At 44.2% G+C, this 15,906-nt stretch overlaps 1 pseudogene; it reads left to right on the top strand.

Annotated features, from left to right (window-relative positions):
- Positions 1–172: 172 nt before the first annotated feature.
- On the top strand, positions 173–13,091 carry LOC119279150 (annotated as a pseudogene).
- Positions 13,092–15,906: the final 2,815 nt, after the last annotated feature.

Genomic DNA, 15,906 nt, shown 5'->3' with positions numbered 1-15,906 from the left:
CTTTCTCTCGCTCTCGCTGCCCGCTTTTCCTCATTGCTCGCTTTGCACTATTCATAGCGATTCAAGGCGACGTGGATGGCTTGGTTCTGCCTATGTACCAGCTCATCCTTTATAAGGTAAATAGCAGCTTGCTGGTGGCCGGAGCACGAACTGCATCGGACAGTAGTAGCTCGCAGTGGCTCACACCATGGGCATCGTGGCCCTGCTCCTCACCCTCCTAGTCCTAGCCTCTCCGGCCTCTCCGCAGGATGGGGTGCTTCTTGGCCGGAATGGCCGCGTCGTCGTCGACGAGCCGGCAAAGAACGCGCTGGCGCCGCCCGGCAAGTACGCTGTGATCTTCGACGCCGGCAGCACGGGGACGCGGGTGCACGTCTTCAGGTCTGACAAGAAGATGGACCTTGTCGAGATCGGCGACGACATCGAGGTCTTCGCCAGGGTAAAGAGTGACCATGCATGCCCATCATCCGGGAGCAACTAGTATAGAATCTGCACTTGTGGTGCAAAAATAGAAAAACGCATTCTGGGCCATTGGATTGAAGATGAATGGCACAGAGGTACCTCCTGCCACTTACTGTACATTTTTTAGAAAACCCCCCGCTAGTAGTCAGATAAAAAACATGACTTCCACTGTAAACACCTCACCTTTCTCATATTCGTTCATTTTGTCCTTGGTTTATAAGACTAATTTTCAAATTGTCAGAGCATTGATGCTTCAGCTTTATACTTGTCTAATGGATGGTTTCATGTATATACAAGTACAATACTGGCTTCTACTATATGTCTATCAATCGTGCAAGAAAACTAAACAAGTTGGTTACCAAAGTGTGTCAATATGTATCACAAATATAAGTGAAGATGAGAAAATTAAGTCAAGCTAGACCATTTCAGGCACATGTTAGACTGGACAATTCCAATCACAAATATTGGAATTATTTGAGTACATGTCAAGCTAGACCATCAGTTGCACAAATATTCAAGTACACGTCAAACTAGACCCTTCCCGGGCACACATATTTGTCAATCTGGCGCATCCACGAGAGACATAGGAGTACATACATATGAAGTGACACATAAGATGACATGATCATTTCTAGTGCATGACCAGTAAGAATGAGTGTGAAGGACTTAAGGATCACAACTGAACAAACATTGCTTTAAAAAATTGTATCAGCTTTGCTATCCTGATGGTATATGACAGAAAGTTCTTCTCTTGCCTCCAGTTATACTGTTTCTTGCTCTTGGAACTTCATATGCCTGGGAAAGATTACACAAAACAAATACTGTTTTTGTTTGCTTACAACCAGGTGAGACAGCAACAACTAAGATTCTCTAGAAGCTGTAAATAATTCTTCAAAATGACCCAAGAGCAACGGCAGGGGCAGAGCTTAATACTAGTCAATGAGCTCTAAACTACTCATCATACCCAGAGCATAACAGGTGTTCTACACCAAAATCCAGATGTCTGACTTCTCAATCTCCTGAAACAAAACAAATTCAGAAGTCATCTCCAATTGCATGGTTGCAAATTAGTAGAAGGCTACAGGCTGCACCACGCATGCCGGTGCAGCTCAGGCAGCTAGCTAGCTAGCTCTCTCTACTCTGCATCTGTACTTCTACTGTTTCTGTAATGTTATTAAACCCTTGTTGGCTAACTGTTAGTCACAAATACACATATATCTATTATTTGATGTCTCCAATCGAGGTATCTCCCACAAGCTAGATACTGGAGTGTGAAACAATTGACCAGCGTCAGTTCATCAAAAGCCTTGAGTTTTGTTAGTTAAATCTGCAATATGCATACCCCCATGCCAGCAAGCACACTAGCTCAGAACAACAACAAATTCTTAACTAGCTAGCTAACCAGACATGTTGCAGGTTAATTAGATGGAAGAGACATTATTGAATCAGCTTGATTTTGCCGGATATGCATATGTTGTCCCACCGTTGACGAGTTTCCCCACAACATGTCACCTGTGCTCCATAATCAAGGGAATTTATATTCACTTTTCGATCACCGCTTGAAAGCAATTCAACTAGAAGCTAGCTAAATTTAGCTAATAATTTGACCGATGTACGTGTAAGATCCGCAATTGAAGGAATGCCAAATTGATAACTGTGTGCACTCTCGGCATACTTCCCCTAGTTAGATCCATAGTCAAATTCAGTCAAAGACATGTGCACTGCCTCCGAAATATTCATGCTTTGATTCAATACTCACTCCGATCCATCATCCTTCCTCACTGGATTGTGTTACGAGTTACGACAACATGTTTGATATTGCTTTGGTTCGTCGGTGCAGGTGCAACCCGGGCTGAGCTCATACGCTGGACGACCGCAGAAGGCTGCCAAGTCTATGCTGCCTCTGCTTGGCAAGGCCAAGAGCGTTGTCCCGGGGTCCCTTATGAAAACGACTCCCCTTAAACTGGGGGTACGTCACGTATAGAACAGAAATGAAATTCAGTTTCAGAATAAGAAAACCATCCTCTGCTAATCAAACATGTGACTAGGTACTTAAATTAGGTTTTCGGTTCAACACGTGATGAAATAAAACTTAAACAATTTTTTACTAAAATACACTTTCCCAAAAAGAAGACACATGAGGATGCAGTGCGTGCCGCGGTGTCTTAATTCTAGAGTAATAAAAACTTGAATTATCAATAGTTAAACTAAAAATTGAAGAGGTAATTACACCAGTGGTGCCTTAACTTGCCACCAATGTTCACTTTGATGCATAAACTTGAAAAATACGCTGAACTGGTGTTAAAACTTGCCTTTTTGGTTCAAATACGGTTCAGTTCGCGTTCTCATACATCCGCACTGCTGACTAGGATGCCAGCGTGCTTGCGGGGCACACTGTCAGCGACTGCGAGTGCGCACAGAGGCGTGTGGCTGGAATGTTTCGGAAAAAATCATTTATGTTTTTATTTTTCGCACAGAAGCCCCTGAGCCGGTGGGACACAACAGTCCTGAAATTTTTGCGTGTAAGCCCGCCCGTGTCCTAACATCTCGCGGAATAATTCGATCGTGCATGTTTCTTCTGCCTTGAACTGTTCTCCACGTATCGATCGTTCGGAGCCGCCGCCTGGGTGGATCCCCAAGACGCCATTGATCGTCGCGGGCGTGGATGGCGGAGCCTCGTCGGCGAGGTCCCGGTGATGCAGCCCCTCTATACGGTGAGAATTGCCTCGTCTCCTCTGCCCCTCTGTCCCCTGTTTTCGCTAGGGTTTTATAGATGAATTTGTGGTGCAACAGGTCATGGGCTGATGTGATGATTCGTAGTTGTGTTAAAGTTATTCCCTAGATGCGCATTGACACATACGAGGTGTTTGGTTCGGACTTTTTTTAGCTGTAAACCGATTAATAACGTTCTTGTGTTTGGATCAGACTGGCCGTAAACAAATACCATTACTTGTGTTTGGATCAGTCTGGCCGTAAACAAATACCATTACTTGTGTTTGGATCAGGCTGGCCGTAAACAAATACTGTGTAATCAGATACGCTGGTAGTGCAAACCTGATTCTGCTCGCTGGTGAGTGTAATCGGAAGACGATACCGCTCCATCTCAGATTCTCGTCAGGCTCTGCTTCCTCTCACTCGAGATCGAATCCATGGCCGCCCTAATTGATAACTGAATCTGCTCCTCCACTCGTACTGTACCTTTGAATTTTGGACACGGAATATTGGACACTTGCTTAACTGAATTTTTTGACAGTTTCTTAACTGAATTTTGGCTAGTTGTGGCTCAGGTAATTGTCAGACACCTATCCCACTTTGATGGCATTCCAGAGTTCCCATTATCCTCCACTCATACTCTACCTCTGTAGCTCGCAATACGCACTTTGCACTACTTTTCCTTTGCTTATTTAGGAGAGGATGTCATATCAACCAGTCATGGATCATGGCCCTCTTCCTGAGTCTGCATTTGTTGCACAAGCCAGAGCTACCATGCCTCCACCTAGTGTGACAACAGCTATGTCAAGTGGCAGGGTCAGAAGGAGGGGTGTTACTGAAGATATTCCTGAAGATGTTCCTCAATCAAGCCATCAAGTAAATCAAAATGCAAGAGTCAACAAGAGGCAAGTTACAGGAAGAGTTGGAAGAGGAAATGGGAGAGGAAGAGGTGGAAGAGGAAATGGGAGAGGAAATGCTACAGGAGGTAGAAGGGGAGGTGGAAGAGGAGCTGGGAGAGGCAATGCTACTGGAGGTGCCGGAAGAGTAGATGGCAATGGAGGAAGGACAGAACCAGGGGCTGGACTATGGAACTTGATGTTTGGAGCAAATGCAGATAACTCACATGTGGGAGCAGAGGAGAAGCCAATCACACAAAATGCACCACAGGGGGATGAGTGGCCCGATGACTTCCTCTCCATGTAGATGGGGAAACTGATACACAAGTTCATGTCTGAACTTGATGAAAATGCAACAATGAACTTGATCTTTTGCTTAGAGGCCTATTTTGATTACAAGACCTATTCTTATTTTCTTATTAATGTATGAACATTTGGAATGTGATGTTACGTACCTTGAATTTTAAGTATTTGGCTGTAATGTTATTTACCAGACTTGTTCATAGTGTTGCTGTCAAAATTTTGGTACCGGATATCACTTTGTTGCTCAAATGTTCGCACAATTGCTGTCAAAATTTGTATCTCTTGACAATGTGCATGCCAAGATTTGGCAATAATATTCAGTGCTGCTTTGATATTAATTATCATGTACTACTGTCAAAATTACAGTTAATTGTCATGTTTATCTGAATGCACATGAATTATTCGATTCAAATCATGTTTGTTGTCAACATTGCTTTCTTTTGTTGTCAACATTTTGGTTTGCTGCAAGATTAACTGTGTTTGTGATGCATCATGTTTTACAGTCATGTCAAAATGAAACCTATACATCTCAAAACATCTCAGTTTGTGATATATCATTGCTACAGGAAACAAAACATCTCAAATTGCCATTTCCATTCAGTACACAGACCAAGCAATTCAGTAGTACATCTCATTGAGTTTAGTCTCAACTAAACCAAAATGCATTCATACAAAATACATCATGACCAGCCAGCCATTGCAAACATTATTGCAACTAAATCAAAATACAATACAGCAACTGATCTCTTCTCCATTCTCTGCTTCTCCTTCAGAGCTTTTATCTCACCATCTTTGTCCGTCAGCTTTCTCATCATGTTAATCAACAATTCACACAGTAATAAGAGGCTCCAAATTAATTGATGTGATCTACTCGCATTATGTACAAATCACAGAATTAATAGGACCTCCAGAATTAGCACTCGCTAATACATCATACTGCCACACCAAAAATCGTCGGGCAGCCGCATTGCTTTGCCCACACAAATCGTCGAGCAGCCGCATCAAGAGGAAAGACTTCACGCAGTTCACGATATATCAGGAACTAAATTCTTGTTTTAGAATATACCTCAGATAGGCATTCCAGCACTTGAAGGGAGAGATCCTTCAGCTCTTCTGTAAGTTCAGAATTTCTCCTCCTGAGAATGAAATAAGAAAATCCACAATACCGCAGATACAGAGTACTAGAGAGGAGATATGGATTGAATACCTGATTCTTGCCCCAATATAGACAGAACAATCTTGGCCCATTGCTCCTCGTCTTCCTCAATCTTCGCCCCAATGTCGACCATTCGCGGTACGCAGGTGCTGTACATGGACAACAAGTGAAACAAGGGTGAGAGAGGGAGTCAAATATGGGTGACAGAAGGGATGAGCGAGGTGGCCGGCGTCGCTAACCTCAGCTCTAGGGGCTCGACGCCGCCGACCAGCTCCAGCGCTCGCCACCGTACACCAGCTCCAGCTCTTGCCGCCGTACACCAGCTCCAGGGCTCCCTGCCACCATCCATCTCTAGGGGCTCACCGCCGCCGACCAGCTCCAGCCCTCGCTGCCGCCGACCAGCTCCAAGGCTCGCCGCCGTAGACCAGCTCCAGGGCTCCCCACCGCCATCCAGCTCTAGGGATCGCCACCACCGTCCTACTTGTGCCGCTAAGGTCGAAAGGGGAACGAGGTTAGGGATTCGGGGGTGGGTCGAAGCGTGGTGTTGTGTCCCACCGGCTCAGGGGCTTCTGTGCAAAAAATAAAAACATGAAGGGTTTTTTCCGAAACATTCCAGCCACACGCCTCTGTGCGCACTCGCAGTCGCTGACAGTGTGCCCCGCAAGCATGCTGGCATCCTAGTCAGCAGTGCGGATGTATGAAAACGCGAACTGAACCGTATTTGAACCAAAGAGCCAAGTTTTTTAGCACTAGTTCATTGTATTTTTCAAGTTTATGCACTAAAGTGAACATTGATGGCAAGTTAAGGCACCATGGTGTAATTACCTCAAAATTGAACATCTGAGCTAAACCAATTTGATCCTCAAAGTGTTTTTTTTCCTTGCGGAAACGAAACGTGCAGGCGACGGCTGGACTCAGACTTATCGGAAATGAGCAAGCAGAGGAGATTCTTCAAGCGGTAATTGCTATTATCCTGCACATGTTACTGTCAGTTGTATGTATCACTGAAGAAAGATGCACCGCTGTACAAGGCTTAAAAATGATCGTCTTGTCACAGGTCAGGGATGTCGTCCACACCGAGAGCAAGTTTCAGTACAATCCAAAGTGGATCAACGTTCTTGAGGGATCTCAAGAAGGATCTTACATATGGGTACCATGCCAACGGCCAACCACTAATCCGATAGATGAGCAATGGACTCATTCATATACACACGCATGCATCTTACGATTTCATCACATGATGGCAGGTGTGATTGATCTTGGCGGTGGGTCGGTGCAAATGGCTTGGCGGTGGGTCGGTGCAAATGGCGTATGCGGTTTCCGCTGATGCTGCAGCGAATGCTCCGGCGGCTCCTGATGGCAAGGACCTCTACATCACCAAGGAATACCTCAAGGGAAGAGACTACAACGTCCATGTCCACAGATTCCTGTTCTGAGTCCTGACTGACACCCAACGTTTGGGATCCCAAATAGGCAAATTTTCTCGTGGGTGGGCGATATTCCCGGTAACCACGGTTACCGAGAAATACCGAACAAATTTCGAACGAAATTTACAATTGAATTTTGAATTCAAACAATTTTAACTTCGATATAATAACATCTTGAACTGATGTCAGTCAGAAAAGAGGTAGTAGGTCAGTGGTACCTCAACTACGTGCGCCCTTAGCATTGGACTCGAACCAGCTACCTCTCTAGGCGCATAACAGATGGTTACCACTACGCCTGAATAGGCGCGTTGTCTCACACGAGAAACAAAGCTAATTTATTAGATCTTTAGCGTTCAAATTCAAATTATTCAAAAAATTCGGTATTTTTTGCTCGGGATAGGTATTTCTCGTGGGTCGGCGAGAAACGCGGTAACCGCTCGGTATCCGTTTTTCTCGGGCGGTACCCAAAACCATGCTGACACCACACTTGTGTTGTAGTAGTTTTTTGCATTTGGAAAATTACAGCGAACAATATGAATGAATGCAGTTACTTGTACTACGGCGGTTTAGCCGCTCGTGTGGAGATCTTGAAGGCGAAGAAGGGGCCGTTTAGCTCCTGCATACTCTGAGGATTCAGTGGTACGTATCTGTATTCTGTAACAGAATGAGAGGAGCACAGCCATGCACCATTTCCAGTTTGATTTCTGGTTAACAATGCAAGCTTGTTCCATGAAGGTAAGTACACCTACAATGGCGAGGACTACGACGCATCAGCCTCGCCGGAGGGCGCGGCGTACGACAAGTGCAGGGAGGAGATCGCCAGGGCGCTGAGACTGGACGCGCCATGCGCGGCCAAGAACTGCACCTTCGGCGGCGTGTGGAATGGCGGCGGCGGCGCCGGCCAAGACACCCTCTACGTCGCGTCCTTCTTCTACGGCAAGGCCGCACAGGTCGGGTGGGTCGACAAGGGCGCCCCCAGTGCCACGTCCAGCCCGGCGGCGTTCCGGGCCGCCGCCGAGAAGGTGTGCCCGCTTGGCGTCCGGGAAGCCAAGGCCGCGTACCCCGGCCTCCTCGACGTGCCATACGCCTGCATGGACCTCGTCTACGAGTACACCCTGCTCGTCGATGGCTTCGGCCTGGCGCCCACCAAGGAGATCACGCTGGTGGAGAAGGTGAAGCACGGGGAGTACTTCATCAAGGCGACGTGGCCGCTGGGTGAGGCCATCGAGGCCGTCGCGCCCAAGAAACGACTTGCGCGATTTCTACTCTAATAATATTCCGGCCGGCAGGATCGATTGTGTTGCGTTGTGTGCCGCTCAGTTAATTGATGCAACACGACGTGATCTGTATCGCTGGATGGATGTATCGATTCGCAACAATGATCTCCTGATGAGAGGGTAAAGAGAGCTTTGCTCTTTCGCGGCAAATTTGCAAAATTAAGTATCCACGGGCTCTCAAATTTGACTAGCCAGACTGAATTCTCAGCAAAATACTCAGGAAATATATAATAGAGCACCTGCACCCAGGCCCTCTCTATCTAGTCATTCATCTTTCGCATCACGATTCATGCAAGTACATTTCTTTTTTTTGTTTCTCCCACACGGAACATATTTTCAAGTTCAAACCTATGCAGCGTGGTAAAGGTTTCTAAGTAGAATCTAGGATAAATCTTTCAGATTTTTTTTGTCAAACATAAATATACAAAATACGTTTTGTTGATTAAAAAAATTCATATTTTAGTATTTATGTCGAACAAAAATTCTGAAAGATTTATCCTATATTCTAGTTAAAAAGCCTTGCCACGCTCCATAGGTTTGAACTTGGAGATATGTTTTATATGGGAGAAACAAAAAGGAGAATTTTTCATATGGAAAGTTAGTTGTGTCGCACGGATCTTAAAGCGATATTTGAAGGCTAGGATAGCAGGGCCAGGGTGCAGATGCTCTAAAAATGCACGTCCCAAAATACTCCTCTCATGCGTGGCCCTCTCTCTCTCTCTCTCTCTCTCTCTCTCTCTCTCTCTCTCTCTCTTGCGCGGTCGCATCCACGTCGGCGCCGCCGATCACCTCACACGCCAACCGACACCCTGCAACCCCGCCAACCTCCGCCCGCCAAATTCCGGCGAGAATTCAATGAACTTTTTTTTCTTCACTTTTTCATTCTTCCTGTCGTCTCTGGCCATGGCGGTGCTCCTCCTCGTCGGTCCTAACCTGGTGGTGGTCATCACTGTCGTCTCCGACCACGAGCAAAGTTGCACCTCCCTCGGAAGAGAGCTACATAGGGAAAACTCAACTTACAAAAAAATGTCACCCCACCATCGCCGATTCCGATGAATCTTTATGTTCTGGACCATGACATCGTGCCACTAATAGAATGATGAAGGAAAGAAACCATTCAGATCAAGAAGCGCCTAAGCCATGGCCAAATTTTGCCAGCTTTCTCGACTACTTCGTGGCACGTTTACATCGTGCACGATGATCCTCTATCAAATTGCTTCTGTGGAACATCTATCCTGGGTCCTACCAAGCTTATGACATTATCTAGGGGCATGAAGTCATTGTTAGCCGTGTGGAAGGAGAATTTACGAGTAAGAAAAGGAGGGACAAAGGCTTTCATGTGGGGTCTAGTTGGTTTCATGAGTTAATTGTGAGGATTTGCTTAGCTCTGCACTTTTTTTAACCTCTCATACTCGAGAAGTGAAGATTTGAGAAGGTGTTCGAGGAATTAATTGTTGAGGATTCGATTATAAATGCCCCAAGAAGATACGAAAAACGAGCTAAGCTGATTTTGCAGGCTCTCTGGCAGTTCTTCGACGGTGACGGTTTGGGCGACCAAGTGATGGTTTCCAGCATCGAGGTTGGGGTCAGCCTCAGCGTCGCCGTCTTGCCCTTTGGGGTGACGAGGGGAACTCTATCCCAGACAAACGTGAGCATTAAGAGCTCATCATTACACAACCCACAGTGATGCTGTTATTCTGTGCTGATGGTGATGGTGTCAGGCTTATGAACATGGAGGAATATGAAAGGAACACACCTGATAGACAGAGAAAAGGCAACACATCGAGAGTGCGCAGCATGCTTAGTGCATATGCCAAATATACATAGTTGCATTTTTTTAGATTTATTTTAGACTTTTCTTAACACGGTACAGACGCAAGTGCTAATACATATGCGCATCACCGGAAATCCTGAAATAAATTCAGGAACAGGCGAGGAAGTTGAACCCTGGATAATGCGAGCACCGGGACTTGAACCCTGGTGGACTGGGGATAACACTGTCCCTCTAACCATCCAACCACGTGTTGGTTCGCTTATTTTAGACTTTTCAACGCTATTCTTTTAGTGATATGATGTGGCCGTCACCTACAAGGTGTCTGTGACGACTTATCAATCTCAAGATCTACCGACTTAGTCCTCGAAGATGCTCATATGGGTACAGTGTGCGCGCGTTTGGGGTTAGGGGTGTGTGTATGTGTGTGTGTGTGTGCGCGCGCGCGTTTGGGGTTAGGGGTGTGTGTATGTGTGTGTGTGCGCGCGCTTATGAGCATCTGTGTATGTTTTGTGTATCTAAAAGAAGTATATGTCAAATATCTTAGTATATCACAATTTTTCTTAACTAAAATATAGATTTTCTTAATAAAGGATATTTCTTTTTTCTAGGCTTCCACTTTTCTCGGAGAGTCGGTTCTAGGACCGGTAGGAGCTCTGTATTTTGATATAGAATAAGAGAATTGATTATTTAATAAAAGAAAACTGACAAAAGAACTGATACTTGTGGCGCGCACACACCAACCATGAGGCTTCGCTACAATCAACTCAATGACTTTGTCGACTAAGTGAAGGTGTTGACACCCTGCGCACACACACACACCCTAGTTTCGAGATCGCGTACCAAACGAGTCGACGACTCTAACACCCAAGTGACCGAAAACGACGCACCGCAAGACTAGGAATGGGTGCGTAAATTTCCATACTGTTTACATAAGAGTTATTAGGTATTGATATCTGAACTTTTTGCAACGTTGCAACGAAAAAAAAACAACTATCACAAGGAGAAGGGGTAATGCAATCACTAACTCCTATGACTTTGATACAAACTGGTATGCAGATATCGGTACCACTGACCACATCACAGGAGAAGTCGACAAGTCAACGATGCGGGACAAGTACAATGGAAAAGATCAAGTACACAAAACCAATGGTTCTTGTATGCCAATTATTTACATTGGTCATTAAATTTTAAAACTCCCGTGAAAATTTAATAACTCAAAAATATTTTACATTTTTATAAAGCCTTAAAAAAGTATGTCTCTATACATTGTTTTTACCATTGATAACCATTTTCTAATATAATTTTAGCCTTATTTACCTTTTAGTTAAGAATCTGGTAACAAGGAAAGTAAGGCAAGATTTTGTTGTCACCAAGTCGTTCTTGGTAAAATGGAATAATCGTACTAGTCATCAACACTCAGTTATTGTTAAACATGTTATTAACAAAAATACTCTTATTTATTCTAGTGAGTACAATGACATTCTATATTCTATGTTATATAGGAATAAACTATATTTAACATTCTTTATACTAAAATCACTAGGACTAAAGGTTAGTTTATGACGGGAGGGTTAACATTATATAACTAAAGAAAATTGGGATTCTCATAATTTTTATTTTCAAGAGTTAACCAAAGCTGCCCTATTTATATTAAACATTTTTACCTCTTTATTACTCATTTTGTTTTACATGTGTGTTATTTTTCATTGATACACACATACAACCTTATATTTTTTAATATCAGCTAGCAGAATTAACCACGATATGCTGCTCAATACTAGAACTTTTTTACAGAATTGTAATGTCAAATACAATTATGCAGTACACAAATTATGTTGGTCTTAAAAGGTGGTCTTACGAGAATTTACAAAAATATTTAGGTTAGTTAGGATCGCCCTCCAAATCTAAGAAACCCAAATGAAGAGAAATAAAATTACATTTCTTCATAGATTAAGCTGTGACACTTCTAATGTGGTGTATTTGTCCATTTTAGTATATTTAAATGTCTTGGTAGAGGCATGTAGAGCTCTCAAGTCTAAGAAATATCTAGATAAATATTTGTACATAGCTTCAAGTCCAACAGGTTATATTTCTAGAACGACATCAAAATACAATGTACGGAAAGTATTTATTAGGGGTACCATTTGCAAAGCTTTCCCCAAATGCACGAAGAGCTACTCGCGGCTGAGGCTGCAACACAACAACGGTGCCGCCGACAAATTCAAAGGGCATAATATGGAGCCAAAGTACACCCTGCTCGTCGACGGTTTTGGAATAGCGCCGACCAAAGAGATCACACTGGTGGAGAAGGTGAAGCACGGGGAGTACTTGATCAAGCCGGCGTAGCCACTGGGTGAGGACATCGAGGCCGTCGCACCCAAGAAACGAGTTGCGCGATTTTTACACTAATCTTCCGGCTGTCGGCCGGTAGGATCGATTGGGAATTTGGGATGTGTTGTGTGCCGGTTAATCCCATTAATGTAACACGACGTGTACTGTATCGCTCCATGGATCGCTTAGCAACAATAATATCTGATGAGAAAGTAACGAGAGCTTTGCTCTTTCGCGGCAAATTTGACAAGTATAGACACATAACTTTTGAAGAGAGTACTAATTTTGCAAGAAAAGTCTCCACCGGCTCCCAATTTTGACTAGTCAAAATGAATTCTCAGCAAAATACTCCTTCTATTGCGCGCGGCCGCCTCTCAATCTTGCTCGGTCACTTCCACGTAGGCGTCGACCTAGCTACGTTATATGCCTCCGGCAACCACCCCACATGCCGGCCGACACTCCGCAACCCCGTCGACCTGCGGCCGCCAAATTCCGGCAAGAACCGGACAATCTTTTTTTCTTCACTTTTTCATCCTCCTCGTCGTCTCTGGCCATGACGGTGCTCCGCCTCCTCGCCCTTGCCTGGCGCCGGTCCTCACTACCGTCTCCGGCCAAGAGCAGAGCTGCAGCTCCTGCGGAGGGAAGAGGCTCCCCTGATGTACTGTTGGGTGCAGTTGGGCCACTAACATGTGAGCCCAGAAGCACGTTGACCCACCTGTCAGTGACCCAACTGCACCCTGCAGTACATCAGGGTAGCTAAGTCCCCCGCGGAGGAGCACTACACAAGGAAAGCTCAACCTACAAAAAAAAGTGGTGGCCCCGCCACCGCCGATTCAGATGCATCTCTATGTTCTGGACCATGGAACTACGCCACTAGTAGCAGGATGAAGAAAAAAAACCGTTGAGACGGCGAAGCCATGGCTGAATTTTGCCGGCTTTCTCGACTACTTCGCCCCACGTTTACATCGCGCATGATGATCCTCTATGAAATTGCTTTTGTGGAGCATCTATCTAGTTCCTACCTAGCTTATGGCATTATCTAGCGGCTAAAAGTCATCGTTAACCACGTGGAAGGAAAAGATGAAGAACGAAGAAGAATGTAGAAGTAAGAAGAGGGAGAAAGGCTTCAATATGGGGCCTAGTTCGTTTCATGAGTTAAGTTTGAGGATTTGGTTAGCTCTGCACTTCTTTCAACTGCTCATATACTCAAAAAGTGAAGGTTTGAGAAGGTATTCGAGGAATTAATTCGTGAGGATTCGATTATAAATGCCCCAAGAAGGTAGAAAAAACGAGCTAAGCTGATTTTGCAGGCGCTCCTGCAGTTTTGCATTTCTTCCACGATGACAGTTTGGGCGACCAAGTGATGGTTTCCAGCGTCGAGGTTGGGCTCGGCCTCAGTGTCGCCGTCTTGCCCTTTGGGTGACAAGGGGAACTCTATACCAGACAAACGTGAGCATGAAGCACCGTTCTTATTAGTGAGTCACTCGTGTGTAGCACATGTGCACATGAAAGCTCATCCTTCCACAACCCACGGTGATGCTGTTATTCTGTGCTGATGGTGATAGTGTCGGGCTTATGAACATGGAGGAATATGAAAGGAAACACGTCGAGGGTGCGCAGCATGGTCAGCGTATATGCCAAGTATACATGGTTGTATTTTCCTCAATTTATTTTACTCCTTTTGATGCTATTCTTTCGGTGATGTAATGTGTCCGTCCCCTACAAGATGTCTGTGGCGACTTTATTAATCTTAAAACCTACCGGTTTAGTCCTCGGAGATGCTCACACGGGTACAGTATGCGCGCGAGCGAGGTTAGGTGTGCGTTCGTGTTTGTGAGCATCTATGTATGTTTTGTGTATATCTAAGAAAAGTATATGTCAAGTATCTTAATATATCACAATGCTTTTTGTAACTGAAATATACTTTTTTTAATGGGAGCACCTAGAACTCAGCTGAATGAGATATAGTTTGGTCTCATTCATATGACATCAGGATGACATCATCATGTATTGATATTGGTATTGTACCTCCGTGATCGATAGTTTTTTTTTGAGACGCCATGATCGATAGCTTATGCCTCGATAGGCGGCTAGTTTTCTTTCCAGGTGCGCTGTTTGGGTCGTTAATATGGGCCACTAGTGGGTTGAACTGTGTGTCCAGGCTTGTCCGTGTCTCTCTTTTATTTTATTTTATTTTGTGTGTATGTGTATTCAATCCATTTGGAACAAAAAAATAGGCCTACAACCATCTATGAATTGGATGAGCATATTACTAGTCCATTGCCACACGATTTTCCTATTTTTCCTGTAACTATGTACTTAGCCAGTATATTACGCGCGCACTGCACCCAGTTTTTCTTAAGAAAATTTATTAAAAAGTTAGAAAAATCATTTTTTGCACTGAACGCTTGTTGTAATTCCGGCGTGAGTGTTGTCTCGACATGCAGTGGATACTAACCTGACAATGGAAAAAAATTGGCTTGCAAGTCTACTTGTGCGTGGGATGTTGTGGATGGCGCGTCACGCTAAATCTTTCATTTATGTCTGTCAATTACTCGGGCTGCACAACGTCGCGACAAAAGGGCTGGTCACAAGCTGACGATTTTCATGCTCGGTCAACAATCACATGAAGATTTGCATGTGTGTGTCACTAACAAAAGAGGAAACTTTGAAAAATTACAGCTTCCTCCCGGATCACAAATTAAAAATAGTTTTGCCTGATATATTGTGTTCATTAAGCCGAGGCATTTATAGTTGTTTTTTCACTCAAGGCAAAAAAAAAATATATAGTAAAGAAACTGAAAAGAAACAAATGTAAACAAAAAATAATATAAGAAGAAAAGTTAGTTGCACGGGCAATGTTTGCTGGGCGACTATATCAAAATAAATTATTGTGTATGACCGACGATGATACAACTATAAGCGTTCAACGGTGTGAAACTAGGATCAAATATAAATATATATATATATATATATATATATATATATATATATATATATATATTCAAAAACATTATGTGTTTTCATGCGGGACTAAAGGCCCTTATGAACCGGGACAAGTACCCTTTTTTCTTAAAAAAAACCTTTTTCTACTAGTGCCACGACAAACACACATCCCCTAGTTGCGAGTCGATGCTTGACATGCAACTAGGGACCCCTTGACAAATAGACAAACACACAAAACACTTCTAGTTGCAATTCGATTATCGACATGCAATTGGGAGCCCTCGACACACACAACACACATCCCCGTAGTTGTGAGTTGATAGTCAACTTGCAACTGGGGGCCATGAATAACACACACACACACACACACGTACCCCCCTAGTTGCGAGTCGATGGTCTAACTTGCAACTGGGGTTCTCAAAAAATACACACACACACCCCTATTTACGAGTCGATGGTTGACATTCAACCGGGGACACTTTGATAAAAATAACACACACACGCACACACACACCCCTTGACAAAAAGACACCCACACACACACCTGTAGTTGCAAGTCGGTTATCAACATGTAATTGGGGACCCTTCACACACACACAAAACACACGTACATCTCCCCCTAGTT

The sequence above is a fragment of the Triticum dicoccoides genome, chromosome 3B (assembly GCF_002162155.2).
Source record: "Triticum dicoccoides isolate Atlit2015 ecotype Zavitan chromosome 3B, WEW_v2.0, whole genome shotgun sequence".
NCBI classification, from domain to species: Eukaryota; Viridiplantae; Streptophyta; class Magnoliopsida; order Poales; family Poaceae; genus Triticum; species Triticum dicoccoides.
This window is presented reverse-complemented; position numbering and strand designations above follow the sequence as displayed.